We start from the raw sequence: 27,302 nt of genomic DNA, 5'->3' as shown, positions 1-27,302 counted from the left end.
TATTCTTAAAGAAAACACACCTGTAATCGACCATAGTCATGAGGTGGAAAGGACCAAAAAATGCTTTCAATTCTATTCCAATTGTTTTAGGAATGGCTCTACTTTGCTCCCTCTGCTAACTCTCACCTTAATAGTAATCTACTCCTTATAGGAAACAAAAAACACTTTTGACAACTTGAGAATCAACTTGGGAGAAGTACAAAGAATGCAAGTGTTTCAGGTGGGCAGAGCTGAGCTTAAATTCTATCTCAGTTACTAACTGGCTACGTAGAGTTAGAAATCGACCTTTCTGAGCTGAGCACTGCATTTTCAATCTGGTCCTGGATACTCATGACTTCCAGTTATCACTTAATGGATGTTTATTTTTACAGACAGCCAAATTCATGATTCCCTATAATAAAGACCTTGCCTATGCTAAATATAGAAAGATTAGTTAGCTCATGATTTCAACAGCTAAAATCTAGCACAATGGCTTTGTCACTCTATAACACTAAATTTCAGTTGCATACTTGGTTTACAGAATCTGGAGACCACCATGAAAAAAATGATTTAGGTTATGAATAAAGCTATTTTAAAATTGTACTTAATGACATATTTGGTATCTCAACACACATGGATTCACACACACACACAAAAAAAACCTGACACCAAAGTCAGTTTTTAATTTTGCTCTGCATCTGTGAAGTAATAGCAACCCTGTGAATTACTGATTCTATGCCCCAAGTTTAGCATTTACAATAAAGGGAAATTTTGGTAGTTTAAAAGAATATGCAAGAGAATGACTCATGATTCAGTTAAATCCATAAAACATACTAAGGAGCTAAGGCAACAAGTATTCTGTAAATTCCGAGAAGATAAATTGTGTCAACTGCAGAGCAGAGAAAGGATCAATATGTGATATGTAAATAAGACTTCCACAGATATTTATTATGGAAAAATAAAGTTACTCTCTATAGTAGGTTGAATACTGCCACTCACAATCTCATGTCTACCTGGGACCTCATATGATTATTACTAGGAAATGAGGTCTTTGCAGATGTAATTAGTTAAGCATCGGAGATAAAATCATCTTAGATTTAAGGTGTGCCCTAAATCCAATGACTGGCATCTTTATAAGAAGAGGAGAGAACAGAGAGACAGACAGAGGAAAAGGCCAAAGAAGATGGAGGCAGATTCTGAGCTCATGCTGCCAAAAGCCAAGGGACACCTGGGGCCACTAGAAGCTTTAAGAGGCCAGACAAATTCTCACTTAGAGCCTTCAAAGGGATTGTAGCCATGCTGGACCTTGCTTTCCTACTTCTGGCCTCCAGAATTGAGAAAATAAATTTGCTTTAAGCATCCAGTTTGTGGCAATTTGTTACAGTTGTTCTAAGAAAGTAATATACTCTCTCTGTACTCAAAAAAAGTGGAAGCTGACACAGCAGTTTTATGAGAGCAAATGGTGACCTCAAAGCCTCCAACTGATAAGGGCATAGAAGTATAAGGAAAGATCAAAGAGAAACCTTACTGGGAGGCTGGGTGATGGTTGCTAGTAGTCGTAAGTCAACTTTAAAAGGAATATACTGCCCACTATTTATAATTGTTCCCCCTTAAATCCTATGGAAAGATTCCATCCCAAAGTAATGTAACCTCTTCTAATCCTATCCTTTCAAGAAAGCCAAAGACTGGTCTTAAACAGGTGCTGGTCATTTTTTAAGAAAATGATGAGCTAGGGGTACCTGGATGGCTCAGTCGGTTAAGCCAAGACTTCGGCTCAAGTCATGATCTTGCAATTCACCAGTTCAAGCCCTGTGCTGGGCTCTGTGCTGACCTCAGAGCCTGGATCCTACTTCAGATTCTGTGTCTCCCTCTCTGTCCCTCTTCTGCCCTCATTCTGTCTCTCTCTCAAAAATTAATAAACATTAAACAATTTTTAAAAAAATGACGAGATGATAAATATTTAAAAAGAAAAGTATGAGACATATTTTTTAGAATCTTAAGTGAACTATTGACAGGAATAAATAATAAACATTTTATGATGATACATGAATAATAGCAAAAATATTATTAAAATCACTTAAGTAAACATAATTTAAATCAGTCAACAAATTAGAAATTACATATGTTGTTAAAGAACTGTATTCAGAAAATAAATATGCCCATTTTTGATCAATGGAAATTTAAGTATGACTTCAAGTGACAAATATACAGGGGAAAAAAATCAATTTCTTTTGGCCTAGGGTTTATCCTATCCTGACATTGGCAAAGACACTAATAAGTATGTATTGCTTTGAGACATCAAACCAGCATGATTAAAAATTATGTTTGTCTCCTAATATCCAAAATTAACCTTTTTTTCAGATATCCTATTTGTTATATAAATTTAAGACATTATAAAAGCAACATGTTCAGGTAATTTTCAACTTACCAATTTTTTCTGTAAATATCATTATGTTTCTATACTTACTTAAATCTCAATATTCAAAAGACCCTAACTCACTCACATTTTTTACCTTTAAAAAGTTATGTCCTATAGTACAATCCTATTTTGATCTTCTTAACAAAAAAATGAGAATAGTAAATAGTGTAGAATACTTTAAAGAAAATATCTTTTGACAAAAGATCTATTCACGCATTTTGCCCTAAATATACAAAAATGCATATATTTTAAAAATTATAAATTATTTTCAAAAATTCCTTAAAGACCCTCAAAATCATAAGGATGATAGATGTAGATATCCATCATTAAATGTTGCATGCTCAAATCAGGAAATGTTGGAGGAATTATCTTTCTAAGAAACAGCAAACATCAATTTTATTTTTCTCTTTTTTTAACCTAAGAGATATGCAGTTATCATGGACTATTAGTAAATGCAATTGTTTCTGTAGTTAGTACATTTTAGTTAGCCAACCTTCTGATCAATCTTCTAGTCACCAAATATTCTAATGGTGGGAATAAATGATTCTTAAAATTCAGAGATGAGTTCATTTATATTCAAATTTTTAGGAGAGGTTGGTCTCTGAACACATTATTAGCTCAGCAAAATGTAAACAATTAAGGCATTTATTACAGTCAAGTGAAAAGTTATGGGTTCGGCTTTCATCTTTGTCCAGCAAAGCTGAGGATAGCAGACAGGATTACTCAAAACTCCATGCAAGTCAAGAGAGGAGAGAGGGAGGCTAAGGGAAGTCTCCCAGAGTTGTGCTCAAGCTCCCATATATCCTGAGCATACATGTAGGGAAACAATGTGCAATGCGTCAGTGGGCTATGTGCCCATACGAATGTACTGAAAAAGTGCAGAAAAACAAGTTAAGACAGGGTAAAATATTCCATGAGATAACATGGTCTAAGGAGTTTATGAGCACAGACAGGACCTAACCCCTTGATATACATTAACTAGATAAGTGAAGCATGGCTGCAGTTTTCAGCAAGGCCAGAAAGCAGTGTTCTGCTTTGCAATGTATCCCCTATAATCTCCTAATCCAGGACATAGCTATTTGATTTCTCACAAAAGTGAATAGAGTTATGTCAATAGCTAGAACAATTTCCACTGAATGAATGAATAAATGAATAAATCAATCACATAAAGGCAATGTTTAACATGGATCAATATAAAAAATTTTAAAAATAAATGGATCCATATAAAATAATTAAATATATAAATTATTAATATTATATAGTTATATTTCAAATGAAAGAGAATTAAGGAGGTATTGAGGAGCAAATGAGTCAACAATAAATATTACTAAGAACTAGGTTTTGGAGTGTTTCTTAAATTCCTGCTTTTTAGAGAAGTGTAATGCTCGATTCATTGTGCACAATAAAACGGAGAGCTGGAGCAAATACTAAAAATTTAGAGAAAGAAGGATCTATACAGTAGACCATGTTAAACATTTTAGTACATGGTTTCAGGGTAGTATTATGATAATGAGGATGAACGAAAAGAAAGGAAAGGAGGAAGAAAAGAAGAAGGGCTAATTGTATTTTTATAGTGCTGTCATCTCCAATATACAGATGAGCAAACTGAGGCTAAAAGCACATGGGGGTCTGCCCAATATCTCATAACCAATAAGATGTAATGCAAAAACTTAAATCCAGATCTTCTATTTGTAAACCTCACACTCCGTCCACTGTAATATATTGTCTCTTTGTTCCCTGAAATGAGAAAAATGAACTAAAATTTTTAAATACTATGGTTAAAATAAAAATCCCCCAAATTAGTGTTGTGAGGGCTATAGTATTTATAAAAGTAAAAAGTTTTTTTAAAAAAATATTGTTGTTACACACATTTATAGAGGACAAAATCCTCTTTGAATCACCTCAGTTTTTAAATATAGAATATCGGCAGTGAGAAGAAGCTCCCCAAACTGTCAGGTGAACTATATACCATGAAGGAAAAAAAAAGAAATTATAGAAACATAGGAGAGCCTAATTTAGAAAGGAGAGGTCAATGAAGTTCTGACAAGGTATTTTATAATAAATAATAATATAACACTTCATGGAGTTTGTAGTCTATAAGAGGAGAAAAACTTAATAATTAACCATTTTTATATTTACAACCAATGACTATTATCCTTGATTATTCACACAATTCCATACTTAACTCATTTGTTCATAGGACTCCACAGCATGAGAATGACCTCTTCTCCTTTCCAAGTTACTTCTGTCTTATGTTTCATGTAATTTCAAGACCTAGTTCAAAGATTTGCTTCTTACTTGCAGCTCAGAGCTCTCATCTCCACGGAATATCTTTAGTAGTTAATGACTTTTTCAGCAATGGCAAATCAGTTTCATCTTACATCCAACTTCCATCAGTTGGTAAAAGTTGTCTAACATGTTGACTTCTGGAGGAGTCTTAGCCCAAATTCTGGGTTAATGGCAGAGAGAACCATGACAGATTGGTGATGTCCTTCACGGGCACTGAAGGGAAGGAGGAGGACATAGGGTGCAAGGCACTTATTTGACAGGAGTGCTGATATTTTCACTTTTACAGCATTCATTTGATACCACCCCAAATCCAGATCTAAAGCATGAATTTAGTACTGACAGTGGCTTATTTTATTTTCAAATTTATATCATATCTCTTCAAGAACACCATAAGATCCCTATAGTCAAGGAACATATATAACTCTTTATGTCCATAGTGTCTAGGCCTTCCTTGCAAAGTAGGTATCTGCTGATGATAAATGAAAATACTTTTTTTCAGAATTCACTCTTATTACTATTATTCATAAACTCAGTTTGGATCTTGGTTTCTCTCAAAAGATCATCGATATCAAAACCATATTAAAAGGACTCTGTAACATGAACTATAAACCTTAAATATGTTGTCTTTATCATCTCCAGGTTGAAATGAAGCACTAAGAAACTGGTAATATTTAAGGGTTAAATATATGCTTGTCAAACAATATAGTGGGATGAAAAGAAGATGAAGTAAATACACATTTTTAAATGGATTTAAGACTCTCTTAAAAAATCCAAATCTGTATCTTTGAAAATATATTTTGTATATTTAGTATGTCCTAGAATATTTTTTCCTTTTTTAGTAGGCTACCCCTTTTTTCACATAATAAGTGTTGAAGAAATCCATGTCGATTAGAGTTACATTAGAGAAATAGTTCCATTTTACATTCCCCCCTGCTAAGTAAATGTATTTATCATATTCCATAACAGCTCACAGTTTGTTATACATTAACTGCTCATTCTCAGTGCCAATAAGACTGTGCTGGAACAGCAAATGAATTTGGTGCGTTCATTTAAATGATTCTGCAAACCACAGGCTACCCAGTTGTCTAATGATAAGAGAGCCCCAAAGCCACCTGATCACCATTATACTCCCTTATTTTTTTTGGACTAGCATTGGTCAGTACTGTCAGGATCCCGATGCTGAGAAGAATGAGAAGGAAAAGTATACTTCAGACATAATCATGAAAAGGGGGCTTTATTAATTCAGGCACCAATGATGATGTGGCTAGATTGGAAGGAGAATGGAATATAGGGTCTGAAGTGCTTTATCTGCTCCAAGACCAATGCTGGTTTTGGCACTTCTCTCACTCTAGTGAGTTGCAAAAAAACAAGCAGGTGCTAGCAATCTGAGAGACCACATGCCAGCTACAGCTGCTTCAAACTGATTCAATTACATCTGCCTGAATAGTCCCAGGACATCAAACCAGTTGAAGAGATCCATAGGTTGCAAGGAGACCTAGTCTGTCCTGAGACAGCCACCTGCGAATATCTCCAGGTTTGGATAGGAGTGATCAGTCTACCCCCAGGCACAGGGAAAAAAAGACAGGTGGGGGTGCAGGGAATGTGATTTAAATTCACTTTAAAACTAGAAATTGGTTGGAAAGAGCAACAAAAGACCCCTTCTAATTTTCATGTTTAAAATCTGACAGTAGCTGAGGTCTTAAGGATACCTTGAAACATCCTGATTTTGTGAGAACATTTCCCAAATCATTGGGTACAGCACATTTACAGAACATGCTCTTGGGATCCGGACTTCGCTCCAAACCTTGTTTGTACAAAAAGGGGCCAAGCAGCTGGGAAATTCTGGAGTGGAGTGTGTCCTCATTAGTTCCCATCTGCCACCAGAACTCAGCTCATGGCAAGTTTGGCTAAGTCCTGGTGTACTCAGGTCCAAATGTGGGTCAGTTTTAATTACACTATACAGAATTCAGTGTGCAATTTTTAAATCCTTATTATACAGCACAGAGGAATGGGCATCTCTCCAGCTAATCAATTTTTTAAAAGTACATATATAAAAATTTTAAACCAGGGTAGACAGACAGTGGGTGGAAAAAAAATCTTATAAATGAGTACAAGGGTTACTTAAGAGAATTATTAGTGAAATTGGGTCATGAGCAAGCTCTGCTTTAAAACTTCAAAGTGAGAAACAAACTGTTCCGTGGGTAAGATAGGAAACTTAAATAAGGTACACAATGCCCCTCGCTCTGTAGTTTGCATAAGCACCAAGGCAGCAGCCAGCTTATAGTAAACACCTACAGGAGCACCAGTTTTCCCATAAGCAGAGATTTTCCTATGTGGTCATTCTTCACACCTCATCCCTTTCAATGTTTATCACTCGTGGCAGGAACTGTATAAAAGGGGAAAAAATCACAAACTACCTGTTAAGAGTAAAAACAAAACCAAAAATCAAATACGAGGGAGAATACAGATAAAGGGAAGCAGCGTGCACATGTGCTCAGTAGCAGACCCCGGGCATGACTTGGCTCTCAATGCATCCACGCAAACTGGGGCCAGAATCAATCTATGCAGTTCATATTCAGAATCCATCTTGTCCAAAGGCTTCATCAGGTGCAGGAGAGCTAAAACACTAAGACTTCAAAGACAATGATCACAAAAAAAAAAAATCAGGAGTGAAGATGTAGGCAGTCAGTGCTGGGCATTTAGCAATAACAACACAATGCACCATTTTCTAGGGATAAGATGTCCTTTGGCACAAGCCCTAGTATGACCAAGAAAAAAAAAAAAAAGGGAATAAGAAGAACTTTAAATAAACACTCAAAGTATTCTGGGGGCTTGTGACTGAGTTGTACGAAGCTCATCCATTCAAAATGCAGCAGGGAATTATGTGGGTTCAAATACTAGCGATTTAACACGTACTAGCTGTGTGATCTTGGACATACTGCTTATTTTCTCTGAGTTTAAGCTTTCTCACCTATAAGTGGGAAAAGTAACATCACCTAATAGATCGTTGTAAGATCAATAATATACATAACACATCTGGAATACAAAAGTCACCCAGTAAAAGTTAACTATTAACCCAACTGTTAGGAGTCAAATTGAGCCCTCTCAAAAAAAAAATTGGAGTCCTAACCACAAGTACCACAAAATGCGACCCTGTTTGGAGATAGGTCTTTTATGGAGGTAACCAAGGTAAAATAAAATAGAGAGGGCCCTAATCTAAGATGAATAGTGTCCTTATAAAAAAAAAAAAAAAGGGAAATTTGTACACCCAGATCAGCATGGAGAGATGGTAATGTGAAAAGACACAGGGAGAAGATGGCCATCTACACATCGATAAGAGAAAGAAATGGAATAGATCCTTCCTGCACAGCCCTCAGAAGGCACTGACCCTGCCAAAGCATTTATTTCAAACTTTGGGACTGTGAGAACACAGATTTCTCTTGTTTAAGCTGCCCTGACAAACTAATACCCAACTAATCAAAAATTTCATTAATCATCGTTTACTTTGACTCATCTTGGTTAAAACTGTACACTTGACATCAGGCAAGATAACTTTATGAACTCTGCTGAGTAATGGTCTATTCCATGTATTATCTAGTGCTCTTCCCCTTCTTTTCTGATTGCTGTTCAGGCAGATACTGTTACAATATAAACAGGATAACAGGAAAAAAAAACTGGATTAGTATAATTAAGATCTACTTTTTATTAGAGATAAGTAAAAGGAAGTCATACACACAAATTCATAATCCACTTTTCTACTGTTGAGGGAGTTTCCATAGGAGTGTATCAGGATATTTTACCACACTAATTTCCTTCTCAAGAAAAGAAAAAGCCTATAAAGGCATTTATTCATTGTCAACCATGCTCCCTACACCTCAGGCCACTTATATCTTGACATTCTTCCCAACAGAACCACGGTCAGTACACTAGGATGCATGTAAGAGTACATGGTTTAAGTGGGGAGGATGGGTTCTTCACTGTTTGTAAGAGATTGGTTTTCTGGAGTTGTATCAACAGCCCTTCCATTGAAAGGCCCATTTCCATAATCACAGACATTGAAGTGGATGCGATTATCTTCATCCTAAGTTTTTCTTTAAATAGCCCCAGTCTGCTACAGACATGTATAGTTAGAAATGTTGAGTCTAACCACGCCAAACTGAGATACTCAACCACAATCACTGAAGATTTAACTTTGCCAGAATTAATTTTAATGGGTGAATCCTACACTTCCTCCAAATTCCTATACAGTGCATCATAAAAACTTTTATATTTTAACAAGATGAGAAAGAAGAAAATTAGTATGTAGAGAATTCTGGGAATACTAGTGAATGCTGTACACTAAATAAAGCATTTTGTATACCTAATCTACTTTAATCTTCACATCATTAAAAAGGTAGATATTCTTATCACCCATATTTTAGACAAAAACATGAGGTTTAGTAAGGTCAGGTAAACTTCCTCAGGTCCCACAGCTACTGAGGTTTGGGACTGGGATTTCAATGCAGGCTATTTGGACTCCAAAGCTCCTAAATTCAAACTCAGGCAAGAGATTTAGAATCCAGATATCCTAAAAGGTATTTGGAATTTGGGGACTCCTTTAAAGCATCTGATGTCACAAAGATAGTAAATGTCTTGCTAAACTTAACTCAATTTATCCTCTTTTAGAAGAAATCAGTTATTCACAAACACAAACTGAGAGGCTTCAATAAACTTAGATAAAATTATAAAAGTAGCTGTAGGTCTTTTAGATTCAGTACTGTGATGACTTTTCTTATGGTTTAGTACTCCTGCAACTTGACCTAGTCCATTTACTTCCTGGAGATAAGCAACCAGCTCTCAAATCACTAGTAAGAAGGTATTCCACATGAGGTATCTCAAGCTAGACCAAAAATCAAGAGTCAAATTTCTATCTCTCACCTACTGGGTTATATAACACTGACAAGTTCATGAATTTTTTCTGAGCTTCTTTCCTCACCACGGATACAGTAAAGACGTTCAAAGATGCCATTAAGGTCCTTTCAAATTCTAACACCATATGACATTTAGAATCTCTTCTTAGATATAAGAAGCAGAAGTAACGTTGGATAAAACCTCTAAGACAATCTATGTGACAAACACCAGGCCAGGATATCTGCTTTCAGGCAATTAGGTGTCTTTCTTCAGTATCTAAGTTATAGTAGTGGTGGTAATGATAGGAATAATAGTAGCATAGCTAAGATTTATTGGGCACTTGCTACGTGCAAACCATCAAACTAAGAACTCTACATGTATTGTCTGATATCTAAACCCAACATAACAATATATGAGGTAGACACTATTATTTTTCTAATTTTCCAAAGAAGTAATAAAGAAACAGAAAGATTAGGTAAGTTGACTGGGTCTGTACTCATAATAAGTGATGAAACTTAAAAGAGCTCTAAACATGTTTCCCGTCCTAGTCTGTATCCTTTCTGAGGACAAGAACTTTGCTTTATTCATTTAGCTTAGCGTTGTGTCTGACAAATAATTAGTGGGCATCCATTTACTACATAGATAAAAAGAAGAAAGAAAATGAGTAAGGGAGGGGGGAAGGGAAGGGAAGGGAAAAAGAAATTATATTTAGATATTCTTAATAAATGTTGATTTTCTTCCATTATTTTTTTTAATCCTATCACAGAAAAACCTGTAATTATGCCCATGAATCCTGGTGCTTGGTGATTTCTCCTTTCTGGGGATTCCGTACTATAATTTCTGGTATAAGTCAGTGAAGCAGCTACCATTATCTGGTGTAGTAAGCTAGCTAATCAATGTTCTTATCTCATCTCTTAATTTCTAATGTTGAGACTAAATGAAGAATATAGTTTATTCTACCACACTAAGATTCTAGGGTGGAAAAAGAAAAAAAGAATGTCCTTGATACTGGCCTCTCACACACTGGTGTAAACTAAGGTGAAAGGAAAACTGTTCCCAGAGGAAAGGTATTTCCAAGCCTACCGGTACCTATAATAACATTAACTAGCAGTACCAAAAATTGAGAGGTCTAAAAAAAACGTTTTGATGCACTAGACAGACATTGGCTCTTTCTGCACCCCTGCCATTGTCACGTGACTGCCGAATGACACACAAAATGGATCTTGAGAGGGACCTATCCAAAGCAGGTCTTAACTATATGAGCTTTATCTCTACTTATTTACAGTTAAAATTTAGTGAATAACAGAAACCATAATTATAAACATGTATACAGCAAACATAGGCCCCATTACTTATGTTTAGCAAAAACAGTTATACAGAGTTTTAATATAATCTGATCTTATCGGACCCAAAGAAAGTTAACATACATTTTATTTTTGTGTTTTCAGTGAGGTAGAGATTGGGAAAGGAGAGGGGGTGGTGGTGAAACAGAAACAGACAGAAAGAGAGGGAAAGATGGAGAGAAAGTGATTGTTCAGGGAACCTATGGAATTGATCATACAACGCAGATTTGTTTACTCCTATGCTGTGAAGTATTTCTAAAGTTACCAGTAACTTAGTCATTGAATGCCTCAGCATTGTGTAAAAAAAAAAAAAAAAAAAGGTATAATAAGACTTTTCTCATAGTCAGCAAAAATAAAGTATATTACAAATAGTGTTATGTAAATTCTTGATTATAATGAGGATCAATTCTTACATATTCATTTCTCATTTTAAGGACAGAATTTATCAGTAGTCTCATCTCTGTCTAATCAGCAGCATGAGTACTAGAAGTCCAAAGACCCATTCAGAATGTATAAAAAGTAACAAATTTCTAAGACTCTCTATTCCACTGTTTCTAATACAACTCCAGCCATGTTTTATTCATATATGCATTCATTTCTTAATGACCACCTACTATGTATAAAACATTGTATTAAAAGGCTGTGGATAATCCTCTACCTATCTCAGCACCTGTGTTTCTTACTCCCAAAGAGGTTAAATCCATATTATGATGATTTAAAAAAATTTTAAATGGATTGATAAAAAGAAAAGATACACAAGCTCTAAGATTTTGTTACTAAATACTAATGGAAACTCCTTAGGATTTTTAAAAAATATAGTATTGTTAAGGAGAGCAATGCAAGTTATTTGAATAAGTTTTCAATATCAGGAATTTGGGACTACCAAATAAATTATTTACTTAAATACTTTTTTGTATTAAGTTGCCACTTTTTATATTGCATTTTAAGAGCTTCACCTAATTAGCATAAGATACAGTTTCTAATAGCTTGTCTACACTAAAAATTTAGATATTTATCAGAAAATAGAGCTACTGACGTTTAAAACATCAACACTTATGAAAAAATACCAAGTGGCACGGATTTGATGAAAGTAAAGGTTAATATTCCACCCTTAAAATCTACACCTGGATTTTATCCCCCTGTCTAGGACTACCATTAAGTAAGTTTTACTTTTTTCCCCTCTCACTTCCATCCAACTGCAACAGACACATGAACAAATCAAGAAATCATCTTACAATATACCCTTAAATTTTGTGAATATGCCCCATGTGTCCACTAATAGCCAAATGCTTTCAAATCTGTTCAGCTAAATGGATCAATAACTGCATCCAGCCTCATATAGTGGGGTTGCCAACATGGTGAAACTGAGCCAAACACAAAATGTCTCTACCAGGACAAAAATTATTATCCACCCAGTAATCTGAGAGATCTACTTTCCCCCAGGTATCCTTTAGAGAAGTTAACATACACATTACCTAGGGCAGTCAACAGCTAGTTAAAAAGTATATATATTTGAGACTCAGAATGAAGGATTTGGAGAAAATAATGAGTTTTATAATAAGCCAATGTAATAGTTCAAGGTCTACAGCAAGTAGGAATCTTTCACACTCAGAGTACACAAAATACGTAACAGTGCGAGCAAACTGCTAACAAGCTTCTCTGTGCGCTCACTCATATGACACAGCTGCAAGAAACAATTGAGCAGGTGCAACCAAGCTTTTGAGAATTCCTGCCTGTTGCCCAGGAACCACAACACTGCACAGTTGAGATTTTAAACAGTTGCAAACATTTTTTTGTCCCATAACTGTAGTGCTTGAGACAGTGCAGCAGACAGTACATCTGCAACCACTCCTTACCTAAAACAACCACCACAGAAAATAAACTCACAGCAACAAAAAAAAAAGTTTGAAAATAAAACAATAATGTCAAAAACAGTGGTTTTGCAATAGTCTCTGACCCCCTATCAGCAATTGCTTTAATAATAGAGTTCCATAAAATACTCTCTAATCTCTTCACCAGATGAATGCTTTGTAATTAAAATTATTCTGCCTCATCAAATCTTAGAAATGTTTATTTGATTCTTACAATGGAGTGAAATGCAAGGTATGTATAAAATGCGTTCTCCTTTGAAGCTGTCAATATTAATAAGTACTCAAAAATTAACATTTTCACATTATGAAATCTGTAAGCAATTTTAATACACAAAATTGTAATAACTTGCCAGCTTATACATAGATTTACATAACTATAGGTAATTCATATACATACCTGTGCAGCTAAGGCACACAGACAGACGGTGCAGTTTATCAAGCACTCTGAAATACAAAACAAATATAGAAGTAAAAATTAATTTCTAAGTGGAGCCAGTATTTATGCTGAGGCAGTCTCTGCAGAGAAATAGAAAAGACTCCTGTCCTTAAAGAGGTGGGTAATTTTATATCTATATTTTCCCCAGAGGATATTTCAGACTACCCCAAATTCATATGTGTGAATAAACACACACAAAGAGTCCCTAAGCACTGTTATCAAAAACAAGTACCAGCAAGGGACTGAGGCTCACCATGGGCCCTGAAATGAAATGCTTTCACTAGAGGACGAGGCAAAGACTTAAAAGTGATTTTTTTTGATACTCTTTCAACACTATTGCCTTCCTAAAACAAATATGACGCTACTCTCTAAAAATGAAACCACTCAGATTCATCTGCACCCAGTTTGGATAGAACACTGGTGAGGAAGAAAGGTGCTTTTGTAGGGCAGTCCATAAACATGCATAAATAAATAAATAAAAGTAATCTTTGAATGCTCATTAACTTCAGGTTACAACAGCAAATAGAAATGAGTATTGTTTACCTACAAGATCGAACCCTAAAGTCACACCAGATAGAATGCCCCAACCCAACACACTTTAAGAAAATTGCCAGTGATGTGGTATCAATACAGAAGATAACTGAAATTCTTCTGGCTCGAAGTATGCAGTTTACAACTAGACCTGAAACACATTTGTATGTAGGTGGAAACTGTACTGCAACATGTAATCTCTGAGCTACTCTGACCCTTGAAAACATTTCATAATTCTTTCTGAAAGCAAACTGATATGTTTAATTTATATACTTCTGAGTATAATGAATGAAGGTAACATATTCAAGTCAGTAAGTCTACTGAGTTAACCCTTCCTTAAAAGCATGTAGAGGAAATAATCCATTTGGATGGTGGCTCAATGAAACACCATCTTCATACACTTCTGATGGGAGTGAGAATTGCTATAAATTTTCTGGAAAATGACTGAGTAATGTGTATCAAAATCTTTACTCAGTCGTTTTCAGTTCTAGGAATCTATCTTACAAAATTGGAAACCATAAATCTAAAAAAGAAAATTTTAATAATAGCAAAAAACTAAAAGCAAACTAAATGTCCAACAGTAGAAAAGTAATTAAATAAAGTATGCACATCCATGTAAAGGAATAGTTTGTAACACTCCAAAAGGTAACTTGTGGTACTATAATGCTATATAAACCATATAGAGTGCCAGTTGCATGGACATAATGAAATTGTGTAGATGAGGAAAAAAACAGAAGGAACACACAAAAATATTAAGTGATTATATCTGGATGATAAAATTACGGATAATTTTAATTTTTGCTTTTTAGTTTTGCATATAAACTCTACAGTAAACATTACTTTTATAATAGGAAAAATATTAGCTAGCAGGGTAGGAATAAAAGAAAAAGTTACAGACTGGCATATGGAAGTCATAAATCTAACCTTCATAAGTGAAATAAATTAATTCAGTCACACATAAAATCCATGAAGTATACCTAGAGTGAGAAACTCACTCACTGCTTCCTCAGAGGGGTATGGCCAGGGTCTCTTTCATCCCACGGCTTTAGAATCTACACCAGTAATTCAATAACACATTTTAAATCATCTCAGTTAAACTTCTTTAATTATGCAGAGTGAAGTGATGGCAAGAACAATTTAGGACTGCAAATTTGTTCAACTTATTACCAACTAATTTATTCACTAAGTCAACAATATTTAGTGAGCATCTAGTACATGCAAAGGGTTGTATTTGACATTATGATATGCTAAAAGACAGAACACATCTTACCCTCATAGAGTTAACTGTGTAAAAGTGCTAAAAAAAAATATATGTTCACACACCTTCCTATTAATTTTGCTGAGAATCCAACACTATTCTTAAAAAATTAAGTCTTAAAAACAAAAAAAAACAAAATAAAAACTATGTACATATAGCTTATATAACGCAATAGTTTAAGGTATTTGTGACAGATATGGTACACGTTATTTTTTTAATGTATATATATATATATTTGTGTGTGTGTGTGTGTGTGTGTGTGTGTGAAAGAGAGAGAGACAGAGAGAGAGAGAGGGAGGGAGGGAGGGAAGGAATGAGTAGGGGAGGGGCAGAAAGAGGGAGACACAGGATCTGGAGCGGGCTCTGTGTTGACAGCAGACAGTCCAGGGCAAGGCTCAAACTCACAAACCTGTAAGATAATGACCTGAGCTGAAGTTGGATGCTTAACCAACTGAGCCACTCAGGCACCCCAGATATGGTACCTTTTAAAACAAGAAAACATATATCAGGCTTCTCTTTTCATATTATTGTACAACAACTGATACTTAGATAACATTCAAGAAAAAGTCATGAGTACATGAGTGTGTATCACTTATAAAATGCCCTAATAAATTAAGTGTTCAGTTTTATTTCTTATGCGATCTACTTTTTGTTAATAGAGAATTATATAACAGGAGAACAGGTTGAAGGCATATTAATCCAAAATCAGATGTCAATGTCTAAGCCAGTCTCAGATTATGTAAGGCTACAAAAAACATGCTCACAATTATTAACAGGCTATAGTTATTTATTGGCAACTAAAGTAAATAAGTGGTTACTTGCTAACCTTGCCAAACATACTGTTATAATACTACCAGAGAAAAGAAAGGAGACAGGAGTGGACAGACTAAATGCTGAGGGAATCTCTAACAGCAGAAGGTGGGGGTGGGTAAGACCATTTTTGTTGTGCAGATAAAATGATGCAACACAGAGTTTCTCTTAATAGAAGTTCAGCTTCCTTTTGGCCTGTAACCATAATGTAACCATTATGTGCCCCTCTGAAGCGAATGACACACGATGGTTTTGAGGTTTGGTCAATGGGGTCAGCCTGTGTGAAGTGGTGCCAAGAATGAAAAGAAACGACTCATGTGATCAATGATCTGTAGTTCTGGGACCCTCAGAGTTCTAGACAGCAGCAGAGTTATATGAGGTAGCATGGTGGTTAAGGGATCAGCTTTTGCCATCAGACAAGGTGTAATTGAATTCCAGCTCCCTCTCTTTGTGTGGTCTTGAACAAGTGACATTTTCCCTGTCTGTCAAATAAAGGTCATGTTACCTACTCTATAGGATTGTTAGTACCTATTACATGTTATAGGTATATAATGGAACCAGCACAGTGCCTGCTATAAAGTGAGCATTGCTGAAGGGAAGCTATTAGTATGGCCCTACTTGGATGACAAAAGGAGAGGATGTCTGTCTCTTTAAGCTAAAGTGGTAAACTAAGCAGTGAGTAAGGAGATAGAAAGACAGCTTACTCAAGACATCACTCTATATTCCACAACTCATCCAGGAGCCAGTCTGGATGTTCAGAGTATCTCTGAATCAGGAAATTGTAACAACAGTAATAGCCATAGCACCCAGCCCTACCCAGCCTTTTAAACTACCATTCCTATTATTTAAGAAGAAGGCAGTAGAATCTCAGTAACATGTGCCCATTTTTCTGAATGAAAATAAAAGCTTATTGTCCATATAACTGACACAATCAGGAAATAGAAAATAAGGATGGCATAAGTGTAATTATTCAACAAGAATTAGGCCAAGGTGTTTTGGGCCCCCAAACTAATCACATGTGGCAGAACCACCTTTTTAGGTTTTCTAAAGAGACCCTGAGGGGCGCCTGGGTGGCTTAGTCGGTTAAGCGTCCGACTTTCGCTTAGGTCATGATCTCACGGATCGTGGGTTCGAGCCCCGCGTCGGGCTCTGTGCTGACTGCCAGCTCGGAGCCTGGAGCCTGTTTCAGTCTGTGACTCCCTCTCTCTCTGACCCTCCCCTACTCACGCTGTCTCTCTCTCTCTCTCTCTCTCCTAAAAAAATAAATAAATAAAAAATAAAGAGACCCTGAAAATGACCTGAGTTCACATAGAATACAAAGTTTTCAAATATAATAAAAAATATTATAGTCAGTTTTTCTCTCATGGTTTGGAATATATCAGTGAGTGTATAATGACGTTGTTATGACCATTCTGATTTCTGTTTTGATTTGGAGGACAGCACAGATCTAGAACGGTTAAGTGGTATCTTGAGAATCTCTAGAATGGTTTGGGTCACATGAGGGTGAAGTTGCTATCAGTACCATTCCAGATGAAGATATACTGTAGAGGATTTGTGTTAAGTTCTTTTTACTTCTAGGCTGGCATGGCTGTATTCCCCAGTGGGGACAGAATAAGTCCAACTTGGTGCTGTGAAGTGCAGGAAAGTTTATCTTCCCTCTATACTGGTTAGGCCTGACTAGACATGGAAGAGGCACTCAGGTGGTGTCTCCTGGGCCATTAACAAATTGAATAGCTAATTCATTTAAGGCACTGAAAAGGGCCTCAGCAGGGTCTGCAGCGGACAGTGGCTTCATAAAAGAACTCTGAACCTAAATTAGACTACAGACCATTTCCCCAGTGACCTAGTGAGCATCCTTAGAAACATCTTAAGTGCTTTACATTTTAAGTCTGACCTATTTTGAGAAATGACACTATGTGATCCAAAATATTTTTTTTCAAATGTGTTTACTTTTGGACACACTACTGATCTGAGCTTGGTGCTCTATCATTATTACTTTGTTATTATAAAATGTTGAATTTAATCATCAATAGAGCCAATTTAATTTTTTAAAATTGAGGTGCACCAATTTCTGTGGTTTTATCTGAACAGAAAGGCTATGAAGAATAAGAGGAATTATAATTTTAAAAGTAGACTTGAAAAACTAGTTAATTATGCTTATTTTTAAAATAAATTACTAAGCTAGATTTAGCCCTTCGCTTAAAAATCTATCTTCCAATGAGAAAGAGGAAGTATGAGAAGCAACAGTTATCTATTTATCTATTCTATGAAATGGAAATAGATAAAGGATAGTAAGGAAGGAAAAGGGAATCATATGATAAACACCCGTTAACCCAAGAGCACAGCAGGTCTCTCTAAACCTCAGGTCAGACCAGCTGTAATGAAGCCACTACCTGTATGAAAACCTAAGCTTACAAAAAAAAAAAAAAAAAAAAAAAAGTAGACTTGAATTTTCTAGTATTAATGGCTACTACTTAAAATGAAACAATTTAATATCAAATTTTATGTATAAACATGATGAATTTGAACTCTCACATAGAAGCCTGATCTATATTAAAAATAACTATTCTGTAATCCACACTTCACAGTTTATTAAGGAGAAACCAGTTTTATTAAGCAGATGATATTTTAAAATTTAAATTCTTTAAATAAATCAAAGTTTAAGAGCTAGTCAAGAAAATGAACAAAACTAGAATTTAGACAAAAATTGAGAATTTTATCCTCAAATAGAATGTGACATTACAGTTACAGAAAGGACTTATTCTTGCGCAATATGAAAATTCTACTGCCCTGCGCGTACACATCTCTGGGGTATATAAGCTTAGGTATTTTCTTCTTCCAGAGTCTGATGTCCTGTCTTTATTCTTGTCATAATAATCATATGACTGCATTGTAATCGTCTTTAATATAAGATATGGGAACAGGGGTTTTGTCTCATTCATTGTTACATCTCTACTCTATAGAACAATACCTAAAAAATAGTAGGTATGGCTTAAATATTAGTTAAAGAAATGCTGAATGAATTGGGTAACCATCTGTTCCTGATGATTAAGAAAATTTACACTGCAGGGGCACCTGGGTGGCTCAGTTGGTTAACCGTCTGGCTTTGGCTCGGGTCACGATCCTGCAGTTTGTGGGTTCAACCCCCTTATCAGGCTCTGTGCTGACAGCTCAGAGTCAAGAGCCTGCTTTGGATTCTGTGTCTCCCTCTCTCTGTCCCTCCACCACTTGTGCTCTCTCTTTCTGTCTCTCAAAAGTAAATAAAATTTTAAAAAATTTACACTGCATAAAAAAATTAAGGAATTACATTCCTAAACAAATCCTTTTTCAACCTTTAAAGGACTAACCTCCCAAACCTCTTTTCTTTTACTTTCCATTCCTACTTTTCTTCTGACTCAGTACAAAACTAAATGATGGCAACCCTAGTCTCAAATATTCACAACAGATTAGAAAGCTGGTTGGTGTGGCCCCAGGGTGGGCAGGGGTGAACACTCCAAATCCCTCTTGTTCACAGATAGCTGGTACAATAGACACTGAGTCAAAGTGCCCTAAAAGAGTCCCACAGTCCCTGACCAACTGTGTCATTCTTCTATTCTCTCAGAGAGGCCACCTCCAACTATGGTTTCTGAGACAGATCCTGCCATTATTTTTATTCTTTTGTAGCATTTATGACAGTTTGAATTATTCATGTGGTCATTGGTTTATGTGTTTATTCTCTCTCTCCCCTACTAGGTTTTATACTCCATAGAGGTCACATTATTTAGTTTGGCATTCTACATCCAGGGTCTAGTTTTGTGCCTGACACACAAAAAACATTCAATAACTATTAGTCAGATGTATAAATAGGAGACTTGGAGCAGCAGCTTTCGATCAAAAGAGACTGTAAAATTGGGTAGGTGACAGCTACCCCTACCATTGTTTTTTCTACATTCCAACTCTGTCTACCACTTGGAAACCTCAGTGCTATAAGAACGCTCTTATTATAAATTCCATTCAATCAACAAGTCAGGAAAATTTCAGAAGCAGTTCTAGGTAGGCTGAAGGTAGAATATCTAGGAGAGGGAATGGAATTATAATGAGAACAGCAACCACTTCCAATTAAAAGTTTGGGGTTTGAATTCCAGCTTCCTAAGTGTGTATCCTAGGGGAACTTATATAATCTCCCTAATACTGTTTCATCTTTTTTAAAGTGGGGGGATTTTATCTAACATGCAGAGTTTTTAATGGCAATTGAATGAGATTATATATATGAAAGCAGCTGGTAGTATAATTTATGGCATTTAGGAAAAGGGGCTGGCTACAAATTAGTTCCTTTGCATTGGCCAGCCAGTCTGCAGCAAGATAGAGAGATGATTTGACTAAAAGCCCAGGAACAGACATTTTGGATGGAGAAAAATGGAAGAAACAAAAGCTCAAAGGCAGAATAAAAGTAAGTGCTAAAGACTATAACTAAAAACAGCTTAAGACAGAGCAGTAGGACTATAGCAACAGAAATGGAAGGAGATTTTAACATGATAGACAAATTGCCAAGAAATCTATTAGCTTTTCCCTTAGGTGACACAGCCTTCTCCACATATAAATAAAATAATTGCTGCTCTTATAGTTAGGAGAAAAATCAACTGAAATGTACATTAAACACATATTAGAGGTTTAACATTCTTCACATGATTTCACATGCTGGAAACTCAGCCTGTGTAAATATAACCACGAACTTTATTATTTACTATGATAAAGTGACAGCATATCCTTCTGTATGTACTACCTGCAGAGGTATAAAAGGTAAATGTGTACTTGCTCTTTAGGTACAATTACAAGAAAGAGGTAGGCCCTTTCTTTCCATTCTGTGCTTATCAGACAGTGGCTATCATCACTGAAAAAGAAACTTAGTATTATGAAAACTTGATTATTTTTTTTCACTCTTAGGCGCTTTCATTTTTTTGTCACTGCTTTAGTCAAATTTATGTCAGCTCCCTTGTTAAAAGTGTTTTCCTAATCAGTGCTTTTCTTGTGTGTGTGTGTGTGTGTGTGTGTGTGTGTGTGTGTGTGTGTATTCTTTGGTCTGTTCTTACACAAATCAAAAAAGAGAATAAGAGGTCTTAGATGCACTGCATACCAGAAGTAACGACCATGGCTCCCTACTTCCACATCAAGGAATGCCGCTCTGGTATCAAAAAGTTCATCAAAAGAGTTCCTTTGAGTTTCTAGCCTTTGCCCATCTGTGGTGATAAAATGCTTTCTAAAGTCTATGTTCTCTTCAAGACTGTCATCTTCATGAGGGCTGAAATCATGTCTATTTTCCTATCTTCCACAGCATCACGACCTATTTGAGGGATGGGCATCCAATATACAGTCACCAAATATTTCATTCACTTGCTTTTAAAAAATTATTGAGTATTTACTATGTGCCAGGTGTTTCTCTAGGTGCAAAGATATAGGAGTGAACAAAAGAGATGAAAATTTTTGTTCTCATGGATATTACATTTTTGTGTGGCAAATGACAATAAGCAAGAAAAATATAGAATGATAGACAATGGTCCATGCTAAGGAATTAAAATAAAGCTAGGAAGGGGAAATTAAATGCTGGGATCAGGGAGCTGGGGGGGATAAAATTTTAGAAAGTCTAATAGATGATGGTATCATTGAAAGATCACATGCAGGCAAAGACCTGAAATAAGTCAGGGAATGAGTTAGGAAGATATTCTTAGAGAACAGGTTTTCAAGCCAAAGGTATAGAAGTGGAAAGGCCTTCTGGGAGGAGTATGCTCTTCTGTTTCCTATAAAATGATAGGCTAGATTCATAGATGAATGTTCCTTTTACAACACAGAGGTGCTACATTTAAAAGAGAAAACACACAAACACATATACAGACAAAATCCTTTAAATGTTTGATCTCACAAGAAAGAAATTAAAATTCCAAAAAGATAGAAACAAAAAGGAATATAAAGGACAGGGCATTTGGCATATTATTATGATGCTGCCACAACACTCAAGGGTTTTATCCAATTCAGTAATACGTAGATGACTTCAGAGAAACAAAGCAAGTTTATGATAACTGGAATCATAGAGAATGGCAGAGGAGTAATATACCTGGACTACCTACAAGAAGCAAGTCTACTCTACTAGGACAGTTTCAACAACCCAGGCCATGTGGGCATCTCATAGAAAAAGTATACTGCAATGAAGAAGAACTCACATAGCAAAATATCAAACACATGAAGAAAGGTTTTTCCGCAAATAAGTCAGAAGACATAACCTGGGCCAAAACCAAGAGCCGGCCGTTTAAGTGACCAAGCCACCAAGGCACCATTGGAATAGCTACTTTAAATTTCTTGACTGATAAGTTCAACATTTGAGTCCTTTCAGGGTTGTTATCCGTTGATTTTCTTTTCTTTTGAGAAACAGAGTTTTTGTTTTTCATTTTACTTTGTTTATATTTTACTAATTTGTGGTTTTATCTTAGACATTTTCAATGTTAATGGTGGATACTCTGAATTCTGTTATATAGAGCCAAAGCATGCTAATATTTTTTCTAGCAGCCCATTAACTTGTTTAGTCTCAAATTGCAACTCTGTCCTGTTTAGATCTTCCTTTCAGTATGTCCTATACATATGTTGTTCAGGAGTCAGCCAGGGTTTATGTACCGAATTTGAGATTCTCCCATCTCTATCTCTTTCCTTTCCCAAGTTGCCTCTTACTCTCTGGCATCTGTACCCATTGCCAAGATTCCTCCAATCAGAAGGCAGTGGGCTTTTTCTTTTGGAATTCAGTTGCCCTGTTGCCATTACAACTGCAGCTACCCTCAGGAAAAGCCACAAAAAAGTGAAACCACCACACCCTATGCCAGTTGTATAATCCAAGTTTCAACTCTCCTCTAAAATCTTCCTACTATTGTTCATTCTCCATAACCTTTGATCATTGTATTGGTTTTTGTTTTGTTTATTTTGCTTTTTTTTTTTTTTTTTTGCGTTTGTTCAGATTTTACAGTTATTTGTAGGTGGGGTGTGGTTAGAAGCTTATTTCTTCATACCAGAAGCAAAACTCTTATATTATTATTAATTGGGGGAACAGAAGTATAGATAAAAATTTTAGTAAATGGGCTAGAAATATGTCACTTCTTCTGGAAGAGGCCTGAACACATGAAGAAAAGGGGCAATAAAGTGGGTGATAAATTTAAAGAAATATGTGCCACCAAATGAGTAAGAATAAAAGTGAAATTCATATACATCAAATCCTCAAAAGTTATGGAAATGGGAAAAAAATGTCAGTCATAGGTTTCAAAACCAACATTTTTCACCAGATCTCAAAACCAAAATAGGAAAAACAACTAGATAAAAGAACTTCTGTTCAAAGTGGGGTTTTTTTGGTCAAGATTTACAGTAAACCACAACACATCTTAAAACTTGATAAACTTGATGTGGGCCCAATGAAACTGATTTCCACTTTTTAGACACTAAAACTGTGAGAAAATATTTTTTTGTTATTTTAAGCGACCAATTTTGCGATGATTTGTTACAAGAAGATAGGTTTGCCCTATCTTCCCATATTTATTGACCACTGTATTTCTTCCTTTGGTGAAAATGCCTATGTATTCCTTCTTGCCCATTTTCTACAATGGAATTTAATTTTTTCTTCTTCTGGATTTTCCAAGTATGTTCATAGCTTTGTATTTGTATGTTTGTATTTCTACATTAATACCTTTGTCTATATATGTGGTGCAAATAGTTCCCCAATTTATCATAAAGGTTTTAACTTGGTTAAAAAAAAAAAAAGAACTTGAACTGTCTCAAGAACTGACAATGATTAAGTTCCCAACTAAATTATATAAATTAAAAACAAGCACCTACTCAAATGTAACTTTTTAAAATGAAACTAAGGCACATTCACTTTATAGATGAAAATAGAGGCCATACATCTCTATCATTTCAAAATCTGTTTCCAGACTTGATACATTATAGGACATGATAATATCAGACAGTGAGGGGAAAAAAAAGTCTCATTGAAAACTCAGCAAAAATCTAATTTCTGCAAGAGATTTATCATTGGAAGCAATTTCATTATTCTCTTTTCTCCTATGGTATATACCTCTGGATCTAACTGTATCAGGGAACAATAAAAAAACACCTTCAGCTATCAGAAGATATGTATGGTTCCACCATCAAGCAGCTCAGGGACATTGGACAAGTCTCTTCACCTATCACGGCTTTAATTTGCTTATCTGAAATGTGAGGCTGGAACATATGATTTCCACTCTCCAACTGTAGCACTCTATGACTATATACATAGTCTTATTTCTGCATTCTTCAATGTTATGGGCATTATTGTATGATTTCTGCATAACAGAAGTGGCAAATTCCTCAGATCCCAGGCCTATGCAAAAGATTTTAGAAGAGATAGATTATCCTCTTTAGAAGGTGAAGACAAAAAAAATGTAGGCTCCTACATGCAATTTCAGGTAAATCATCAACTGACATCTGAAGTTGCCATATCTCCAAAGATAAGAACCTTATTTACATCAGTACTTCAGTTGAGTGGGATAATTTTGTGAATGGTATGTTAAAATAATTTTAAATATGGAGATTAGGCAATTGGACATTTATTATGAATTTCAAGGAAAGGATGTTACAATATTGTTTAATATTCTGAGAACTTTAGATGTATCTCCTTATAAAAACTGCTTACTTGTGACAAGCACTAGGTGTTATACATAAGTGATGAATCACTGGATTCTAGTCCTGAAACCAATACTACACTGTACATTAACTTGAATTTAAATAAATATATTTTTTAAAAAATACTCTGCTTAGAACCAAAAAGTGGTATGAGTAGTGCAATGCTCTTTAGAACTGCCTAAATTACATTCATTCAAATAACCTTAATAAATATGCATTAAACACCTGGTTGGTACAAGGTGCTATACTCTTCCCTGTGAGACACACACATATAAGAAAGCATTTTATGCCTGCCTTTAGGAAGTTTATAACTTATCAGAAGCAATGCATACTAGAAGGCATACAGATATAAATAAGAATAAGTGCATAGCAGGCGAAGGTAAATACAATGAACAAGGGAAACAGAACCCTGTGCTGAAGGCTTTGCTCCCAGCAGAGAACTAAACAAGTGGAGATGAGGATCACACTGCAGGAGGTGGCCAACCATAAAGCTTGAAGAATGCTCAGAGTTAGCTAGTGAAACAGGAGATAGTGGAACTGCTAGAGGAGCCTGGAGAAACAGGCAGAGCTGTGGACCTAGAAGACCAGCAATCAGTTGAAGATCTGACAGATGCCAACTTGGAAGATAAAAATTTCTATATTCCTATCCTGAGGGGATCCAGGGATGATTCTGTGCAGCCAGGAGTTGAGAAAGGAAGAGAAGTAGGGTAAGTTTTCTGTTATGGGAAAAAGACTCTTCCAAGTTAAGGAAATATGAACAAAACCATAGAAGGAGAAATTTTGAGTCTGTCAAGTTTTCCATCTCATGACCATATCAATATAAGCAGAAATTATATGAACAAGTAACAGGTTTTTATCAGTTTACAAATTCTGGCAGGCTAAATTAAACCTGAAGATGAGGACAAAATTACCTTCAAGTTCCTGTTTACAACTTTCTATTCGTTAAAAGACTATTTATATAGGTCATATGTGCAATTCAGTTGCATCCTTTTTAAATCATTCTATTTAAATGTGAAACAGTTGGAATCAAATATCACTGGCCTTCATTTTGTTTTGAAAGGGCAGTAAGAACAAATTAATCTATAATCACACTAATGATAAGAATAAGAATTTTAACTCCTTCCTTTGAAATGAAGAGGCAAATACTTTAGCCAAGAGCTTGCAAGTTTAATTTACAATTCACAAACATCTACAAACATGAATCAAGTTATGAAAATTTCCCTTATTCTTACTTGAATATAACCGTAATATTTTGAATATCAGTTTTAACAAAATGAATAAGAGTGCAACAGAGTTCAGATGAAGCTTATTTCTTGCCAAAATCCATATGAATGCCAAATACCATCCAAGCAGATTGTGTGGTTACGTACTACAAATGAATCCTCTTGCTCTCCATTCAAATTAAAAAAAAGTTTCCTCAGCTTGGGCACTTACCACTAGTTACAGTCCCCTAGTCACTGCTTCATAGTGAACAAGATCTAAGAGTGAACCATTGAGGCCACCTGAGTACTATACTGTAGATCATTCATGTTGCGCTTCTTCAGAAACAAGCTAAAAATAGTAGAAAGAGAAGGTATATTACACTTTGCCTGTGAATCTTGCTTTATAGGATGGAGGAAGGAAGAATGAAAGAAAAGAAACCAATGTTTAGTTATACCTTGTTTTGGGCTAGCCACTTAGCAAATGTTTTACTATTTAATCATCACAAGGAAATGAGGTATTAATGCCGTGTGATGAAAGAAAGGAGTGGAGTTCAAAAAAGTCAAGTTATTTTTGTAATATATTTATTGTGACATGACTTGATCCCAGTTTGACTCTGAAGCACCTGTTCTTTCCCATACATCTTATTTTTGTTCATGTCCCACTTTAAAAAGGTAGCATACCTTCCTTAAGCTCTGGTAGTCAGGAGACTCCCCTCAAGCTGTTTTCGGGTGACCTTGTTCAGGGGTGTGCACTGATTATGTTAATCATCAGCTTCTCTCCAGATCTAGTGCCATGGATCACTTGTAACAAAACAAGCTGAAGGAGTATTTGCCTATGTACAACCAAGACAGTGGATTTCAAAAGTACTGAGCCTCAAAACTAAGATAGTGGCGGCAGCCTGTTCAGAGGCTGATCAGTGAAATCATGTTTTTGTTCCACTGGTTTCTGTTCTTTGGAGTCCCCGGGGTGCACTCTACCATTGTTGGATCTATGGTTATAGTCTCCTTTCCTTCCAGGCTTCTATCCAAGCCATACTTATCATGTCTAGTTTTTTGATACCACAGACATTGCCAAACCCTAGGTCTCACAAATTTTCTACTCTTTGAACCCCTTTTATATTGTCTTTCTAACCTAGCCCCAACCCCATGACCCATCACTTTATTTTTTTGTTAATACCCTCAGTTCACTTTCTGGTTTTGCCTCATTTACCAAGCTCTCTTGGTTGAGATCCTAAGATGGGAAATTTAGTGTAAGTAGTTTATTTGGGATACAACCTCAGGAAATGCTAGTAAGGAAGGAAGGGAGGAAGTAAAACCGAGAAGGGAAATAAAATAGACTGTCAGCAAAGATAACCATCAACAGTTCCTCAAATCCTTGTTCTTGTATGCTGCCCCTCACTCAAAAGGCAGAGTTTGTTTCCCTCCATCTTGAATCTGGGTTGGACTTTGACCTTTTGACCATACACTGCAGCAGAAGTCACACTGTGCCAGTTCTGAACAAAGGCTGGAAGAGTCCTGGCAGCCTCCTCTTTTGCTTTCTTGAGATGCAGAGACCATGTAAAGAAGCTCTGACTAGCTAGACTCATGAATGGTAAGAAACCATG

The 27,302-nt window shown here is 35.8% G+C and overlaps 1 long non-coding RNA gene across 2 annotated transcripts in view; it reads right to left on the bottom strand.

Annotated features, from left to right (window-relative positions):
• The window catches only part of LOC120222097, a 513,003-nt gene that overhangs the window by 296,351 nt on the left and 189,350 nt on the right, over positions 1–27,302 (bottom strand). For both annotated transcript variants that reach the window (XR_005525965.1, XR_005525964.1), the window contains one exon: positions 13,189–13,235. This is a non-coding gene — a long non-coding RNA (uncharacterized LOC120222097). The remainder of the gene's footprint in view (positions 1–13,188; positions 13,236–27,302) is intronic.

Source organism: Hyaena hyaena, unplaced genomic scaffold (assembly GCF_003009895.1).
Source record: "Hyaena hyaena isolate Hyena2069 unplaced genomic scaffold, ASM300989v1 scaffold_834, whole genome shotgun sequence".
Taxonomy (NCBI): Eukaryota; Metazoa; Chordata; class Mammalia; order Carnivora; family Hyaenidae; genus Hyaena; species Hyaena hyaena.
This window is presented reverse-complemented; position numbering and strand designations above follow the sequence as displayed.